General features: G+C 37.8%; 1 long non-coding RNA gene across 1 annotated transcript; it reads right to left on the reverse strand.

The window, feature by feature from the left end:
- Nucleotides 1-4,756: 4,756 nt before the first annotated feature.
- Nucleotides 4,757-7,110, reverse strand: LOC110907746. The gene is made up of 3 exons (XR_002573983.2): nt 7,031-7,110; nt 5,372-5,425; nt 4,757-4,941 (listed from the first exon to the last, which is right to left on the reverse strand). It is a non-coding gene; the product is annotated as an uncharacterized LOC110907746 (long non-coding RNA).
- Nucleotides 7,111-7,830: the final 720 nt, after the last annotated feature.

Genomic DNA, 7,830 nt, shown 5'->3' on the forward strand with positions numbered 1-7,830 from the left:
GCCAGTAACACAAATCTTTGTTTTTAAACACACTTTTACATATTCTAATCAACCAAAAACTATATTTTTGGACACATTGAGGACAATGTGTAATTTAAGTGTGGGGGGGGGATGCTAAAACCTTGGAATTTTGCAAAATCCTAAAACAAGCCTTACACAAAACTCTATTGGAACCGCTAAACACCCCAAAATTTTTTCAAAAACTTTTTCATTTTTTTTATTTACTTGTCTTAGTTTAAGTTGGGAATAACAAGTTATAAAAGGGTTATATTTTTACAAACTTACAACTGATAGCGTCGTGATAAAAAGAACTAACATAAGAAAATTATGAAACGGTATAACAAGTCTAGCTAAAATTCGATTATATATGCTTGATCACATTAAAAACCCATTCCCACAAAAAGTGAGTTTTGAGCCTTTATTGAGCATAAAAATACACATATTTAGATTAAATGCTCATTTTTCGTTTCTTGTGTGAATAACCGCTCGGTCTTTACAAATCTAGAACTTGCCACGACGATACATTCCCGGTCCTTACCAACTTAAACCCAAGTAAGTAAATGATGGAGGCATTAGGACTAACCATTTTTCTTTCAAAACCATTATTTTTCATTTTTTACCTACCCAAAACCCCCCTAGAAAACCCCTTTGAGCCTAAACCTTTCATTTCATTACCCCCAAAACAATTTTCTACCCACCAAAAACCTTTTTCATTTTTTCACCTTTATTTTAGTGACAAACTCGGTTTTTCATAAACATACCCTTTACGTGACAAAAAAAAAAAAAAAAAAAAAACAAAAATATATATATGAAGTCAAAAACAAACATAAGCTACAAAAAGCTTGTTTGGAGAAATACTTCAAAAATAAATGTCACCAAAAAAAATAAGGTATTTCATGAAAACCGACACTTGTTACGATTTTCGCCCTTTTTACTAACCACTAACCAACCACCCACATTTAAACCCAAGCCTTCACCCCAAAAGTCCTCTTGATATTTACAAAGGTAAAAAGTTAAAAAGGAGGAGGATTGATCGCTTGGCAAGCATATGGAAAATGTAAATCCGTGCCGCTCTCGAGCGATTCACTTAAATATACACCCTCGGCCGAGTGATTGAGTGATCTCCCGTGAGGTATGTGAACTTGTATATAAATGGAATTTTAATAAGGCATGCTATGCCCAAATAAGTAGTTTATCTTATGAAAAGTTCAAAATAAACCATGACGAATAAGATTGTAAATAAAATAAAAATAGAACCTATACAAACCTTGGATTCCCGACACTCTAGGACAAGTTAAAAAACTTCTCTTCTACCTATTCCATTTGGGAGTGTAAGCCACATTAAAAGAGTTTTGCTTGAGGACAAGCAAAAGTTCAAGTGTGGGGGTATTTGATGTGTGTAAAATGCAACATATAAAACACATCATTTAAGGCATAAAATTAACCCTTTTTAAGTACTAATGTTGGAAAAAGAGTGTTTTTGTCTTCCTTTTGTATTTTCAGGATGAAATGAGCTCAAAATCACAAAAGAAGCAAAAAGACCACTAATTCTACCATAAATACAAAGAAAAGGAACAAAAGTAAACTGCCCGGACCCTCAACGGCACCTCCCAAGACAAAGAGAAGAGAACAGAGCCTGAACACGCCCCGTGTCCAGTGAACACGGGGGCGTGCCCAGGAAGCAGCAGAAAAGACAAACCAGTAGAAGCTTCCATTGCTCACCACGGGGCCGTGCCCAGCGGACACGGGGGCGTGTTGAAAGTACAGCAGGCGCATTAATTGTAATTCGCAATTACAATTAATGAAGAGAGAGAATGTCAGACGGGCACGGGGCCGTGTTCAGCGAACACGGGGCCGTGTCCAGCGTTCTGTTCAGCCTATAAATAGAGGAGCTTGGCTTCATTCTCTCTCATCCCTTGGCACACCACCTCTCTCACACTTCATCCACCACCCACCACCACCATAACACCATCATCCACCACCATCATCCATTGTCCATCATAGAGTGTGTGAGTCGTCTCGGGATCCAAGATTGATCGTAAGAGTTCTTGACAATCAAGGCCATGTTTGCCTAAGTCTCTTACATCACTTGGTGAAGACAAGTGTTTAGTATAATACTTTTTATTTTTAATCTTTTGCACTTTTTATTTGGTTTTGTATTAATGACTTTAATAACTAGTTACTTATGTTGAAGGTGATCTTTCCTTATCGTTTGTCCGTGGTGTCTTGGCATTATTTTACTGTCTATATAAAATAAAAGATTTTCACCATTCATATCTCCACGGTCTATATGGAGGTATGTTGGCTACCTGGTCGGGGGTTAAGGGAACGGTTTGGTAAAGGTCTTGCCCTTGTTCAGCGTTTAGAGGTCCTGCTTGGGACCTGGGTCAAATTTAGTAGGATCTCCTTCAATGCCCATAGGTATTGGATGGCGGGGATCCAAACTCTTTGACCCCCTCATAAGCTAACTACTATTAATACTATAACCCGGCTATTTAGGACTGTATCCCTGCTGACTCAGACTACTTAGCCGAGGGTAACGTCACCGCCAAAAGCGGGGCCTACCATAATTTGCATTAATAACTTAATTCATTATCTTTCAATAATCCGACCCTTTAGGATTGTATCCTTGCTGACTCAAACTACTGGGTTGAGGGTAACGTCACCTCCGAAAAAGGGGCCTACTACAATAACTAAGATAATCTCTTAAACAAGTGCAAAAGTGCGAAAATAATCAAAGGTTATACTAATACACGTGTCGGATCCAAGTGATTCATCTTGTCTATCTGTTTTTATTTTATTTTTATTTTTCAGCATTTAGTTAGTTTTTATTTTTCTTAGTTTAAAACATTTTTCTAACTTTTTGATTTGATTAGACGTTGAGGATAAACCGGTATTAAAAGCTCTTGTGTCCTTGGACGACCTCGGTATCTTACCAACACTATACTACGTCCACGATGGGTGCACTTGCCCATATGTGTGTTTAGTGTTAGTAAATATCGTGTTTTATAAATTTAAAACTTGGCTAAAAGTGTAAAAAGGGCTTAAATATATATCTAAAAATATAACACACTTCACGCACATCATGGGACGCGCTTCATTAAGGGTAAAAAGGTCTTTTTACCGCTCATATTCAAAACGCCAAATATGATAAAACGGCAAACAAAAAATAAAACGTCAATAAAAACAAAACGCCAAAAATTAAAAATAAAACGCGTTGAATATTACAGGAAGATGAAACAACACAAATAACTGAATTACAGTTATTAACATTTATTAGAAGAAATTTTCTCCTAAATTACGCGCCAAAAACATCATTATATAAACAAACGTAAAAACAAAGCTTCAATAATCACTTCAATCTATCCATTTTATGCAAAAAAACATCTTTAACCAAAAAACTCCAAATTAAACGAAACGCCAAAAAATGGCAACAATCGTTTCGTGGAGATACACTCTGGGAATCAGGCGATACGTCATCCATTTTGACAACAGAAGGAGGGTGTATGTTAAGACGATCAGGGCTATTCTGAAGATGGAAGAAGAGACACAGAGCCAAATCCTATCCGTTGACATCGCTCTAGACAATGAATGCCATGAAACGCATATGCTTATGAAAGCATTAACCAGCAAATTTGGACCAATCAAAGGAAATGTGAAGCCAGACCCTGTCATGACATCATGGCGTTTTGATGATGAAACAGACATGGGGACGATTACATACGACAGTGGAGAGCAGCAAGTCTATTGGCTAGAGAACATCATGAGAAAGCAGTGATTGGGTTTCTTGGAAGAATTGCATAACGCCACCTGTACCAACCCAGAAATAAATTCAAAATTGGAGTTAATGCAAGACATGTCCAGGTAGAGGCTTCAAAATCTTCAGGAACAAGAAGCTGATGAAGGTGAATATGATGACATGGATGAAGATCAAGATGAAGACTCCGAGAAGGAAGAAGATGACACAACTTATGGATACTATTCAGATAAAGTACCTTCTGACGAAGGATTTTAATTTTTTTCGGCTTTTTTTTCTTCAATGTAATCTTCTTCTTTTTTTTTTTAAGATAATTAAATGATATATTTCTATCTTTATTAGCAAAACGACAAAAAAAATACTAAAAATTGTTAACCCTAACAAAACGCCAAAAATAACAAAAAATATCTTCTTGCTTAAAATTTTATTTACTCCGTTATTGTATTTTGACATGTTGTTCTGCATAAGACCATTTAAAAAACGCCAAACTTAGAAAATGGGATGTCAATAACCTAATAAAACTAATAAAAGCTAATCAACTCAGAAAATACAAAAAACAAAAACTGAAAAGACAGTTACTTTATTACTATCATTTATTACAATAAAAAGTCCCACCTAAGCTACGCGCCAAAAAACTCCTATAAGAGAAGGGTCTATTGTCACACCCCAACCGATGACGGAATCATCGGGGCGCGGCACTGAGCGAAACAGATTGTTCAGAAGTTTCCACAACAACTATCATACAAATTCAGTTTAAATGATACGTCCCATACCGTATCCTAAATTAAATAACAAGTTATTACAGAAATTCATCCAAACAAATGTCACTGTTCCGACAACTCAGATTCAAATATTATTACGAAAAGTTGTTTATGTCACACCCCCAAAATACCACCTAGGGAATGTCCCTATTAGGCGTGTGACGTACCAACCATGAGCCACTAATTACGTTGAACGTGTACAAGTTTCAAAATAAAATCCTTAATTATTAATGAAAAATACCATCAACGAGATTAAATGAAAACCAGCATGTTCAGCGGAAGCAAATAGTAAACCAATGTTAAACTGTTTCAAAAACCATCGTATAGTATAAATAATCCAATCACACAAATCCTTCTAGTCGACCCATGACCACTCCTTCTACTCCAGACAGCAAGTTCCCCAAATCCAAGATACCTAACGACCTGCGAGCATGTAACAAGTGTATCAGACAAAGCTGGCGAGTTCACAGTTTTAGAAAACGTTTGTTACCAGTTGTATGTAAAACAGTTCAATAACCAATGCAAGTAATATTGTTAATATCTCAATTCCGAACAAGACGGCTCCTGAATTACATGACTGCCCTTCCCATGTACTCCTATCTAGTACTGGGCCACGACTGGGTCATTAGTTCACATCCGTCCTCTCTAGGAGCGGTGTGAGGGTGCCAAACCTAAGTAGCGCTACTAACTAATACCCGTTACCCTCCAGGTAACATAATAAGGGACTTACAAAAATGATAGGTGAGAATATTAACCAATATACCCGTTTTTACCCAAAAGACTTATCCCTCCACGGGATACCCACTGACTGTCCCCAACCACTGGGACGCATGCTCGAATGTAGTGAACTCACCTTCGGTTTGCTCGGTAAGATTAAGGCACGTATTCCGAGCTGATTAATTAGTCCCTATTGTAATTATCACTAATCGTTAGAAAATATTCTTCCAAATCACCCACATAACAACTTGTAGTATTTTTAACACATAGCAACTTATATCAATAACACATAGCAATTTGCAACAGTTAATGCATAGCACTAAAGTAAACATCCAGGCATCATGCATTTCACATAGACTACTCGTGTCTCATGTCAACACCTTGCAACATTATGTACATTATTCAAACATGTTATGAAATCCGAAGTTCCACTCGCGGCCCGAAGCCTTGCCAAGCCAACCCAAATACCGACTTACCCAGCCCACTTGGCCGGACCCAACTCCTGGCCCGGTTTTCTCGGGGGACAGACTTGGCTGGTGACCCGAGGTCACGCAGCCCAGCCAACCGTTGAATGGGTTACGCAGCCCTTTAGCCACTCGACCCAATCCAATTACCCATGGAACCCAACAATTATGTTCAATAAGCCTATCATTCTGTTTTGCACGCACATGAGGGTTATATTTATGCAGAACTTGTTAGAGTATCCAACCTTTCAAAGAAAAATGAAACAATTATCAAGACCTGCTAATACATGCGCATAACACGGTCCAGTGGCTTGTAATTTATCAACAACGTAAAGTCCGTTAGTTGCTGTTATACGAGCCCAGAACCAGCGGCCCACTGACCACATTCTGGCCCAATCGGCCAACATTATGATTCAGCTTGTTTACCATATGATTACACCAATTCATTCAGTCATGACCATTGATAACCTACGCGACCGATTATCTATTTTTCGTGCTACGGTCTTCTTCCTCGTAAACATAGTTATCGTATTCCGCATGTACGCGTGTAATGCCAAATAGTATTCATGTAATCGTACAACCAACGAACCAACGAATCAACTAATACGTATACGCATCCTTGAATATCTAGCATAATTCTAATTCTTAATAATGCACATGTAATCGATCCCACCCATTAATATTGATATCGATCCCTACATCAGATTCACATTATTATTATGTTTATAAATTAGATAAGTATGGATGTTTGTGCATAATATATCATCAACCCACCATACTGCCTTAATTAATTAGAACATATGCAGCCAATCGTATGTGTTCACCTATTCTATCCCTACCTCAATTCCCAAGTTCGGATCTCATTAGAATTAAAATAAAATCCCTGAAGTTCAGAGACACATATTCGGACACTTGATTCAAAATATCAATTCTGGGAAGACTAACACACATGTGCGGACAATTCTAAATATATATGCAAGGTCAGACCGAACCACAAGCAAGTTCGGATCACTCAACTTAAACATATAACCAACCACATTCAAACTCATCAGTCCAACGTTGAAGTTCACGAATTTATTCATCATTAATATACAATCAGGATTAACAAACATCTAAAAGATATCCTAAAGCCGAACGCAACGTAGTCGATCACATACAAATTCCCGAATTCATTCATTACATATATGACACTACCCCCCCTTTATCATGCTAACCGGCCCACAATTACACATCATAATAGCAACATACATACGTACACATACTTTGTTAACCAAGCGCTCACATAAGCAAGATCAAATAAGTAGAATTTAATATCAATATGAATTACTAACCAAGAACTCTTTCAAATGCAGTGAGGCCTTGATGATGGTGTCTACTGCCGTATGTACGTTTGGAATGGGTAGGGTTTGCAAGAGTTGTAGATTAGAACACCTACCTTTGCTTGTACGCAATATATGAAGAATAGAAGGATAGTGGGCCAGGTTTTACAATGATAGGTTGGACCGATAAATAACAAGCACAAGGAATTAGTTTAAGGGGGATTGGGCTGATTGGGTTGAGTTTACAATCAAAACAATGGCGGCCCAATGCATTATAATGGTAGGTATGACCCAAACTACTAACACCTTATGAAACTCAATTACACATAACACAATATAACGTTAAAGGTACGAGCGTTAACTAGACTCTCTAAAATAAGAGACGTATAAAGAAGAAGTAAAGAAGAAGTAGTGAGGGATCAGAATCACAAAACTGAAGGATACTAACCTTGAAAGTTCGAGTTGTCACAGTTTATCTGCTTCTAGACCCCTATTCTGTTGACTCCCCTGGCTATAGTGCCAGTGGACAAGATCTACAGACAACTATGGCCCAGGAGCTTGTTCAGGGCCGAGAACTATTTGTTGGGGGCTCCTAGAAGCTTATTTATGCCTCGCTTTCCTAGCAAGCTAACACCTTAAACACCTGTCACATACGTTGAAATAAAGTCAATACATATAATGTAAAGGTGAGCACACAAGTTTGATAATAGCATATAGAGTTCGAATAGTTTACGCATAACCAGGCACGTACACAGAGGAAAACGATGCATGTTAATTATCGACATGGGACCATCGGTACCAACGACTGCGGG

Source organism: Helianthus annuus, chromosome 2 (genome assembly GCF_002127325.2).
Source record: "Helianthus annuus cultivar XRQ/B chromosome 2, HanXRQr2.0-SUNRISE, whole genome shotgun sequence".
NCBI lineage: Eukaryota > Viridiplantae > Streptophyta > Magnoliopsida > Asterales > Asteraceae > Helianthus > Helianthus annuus.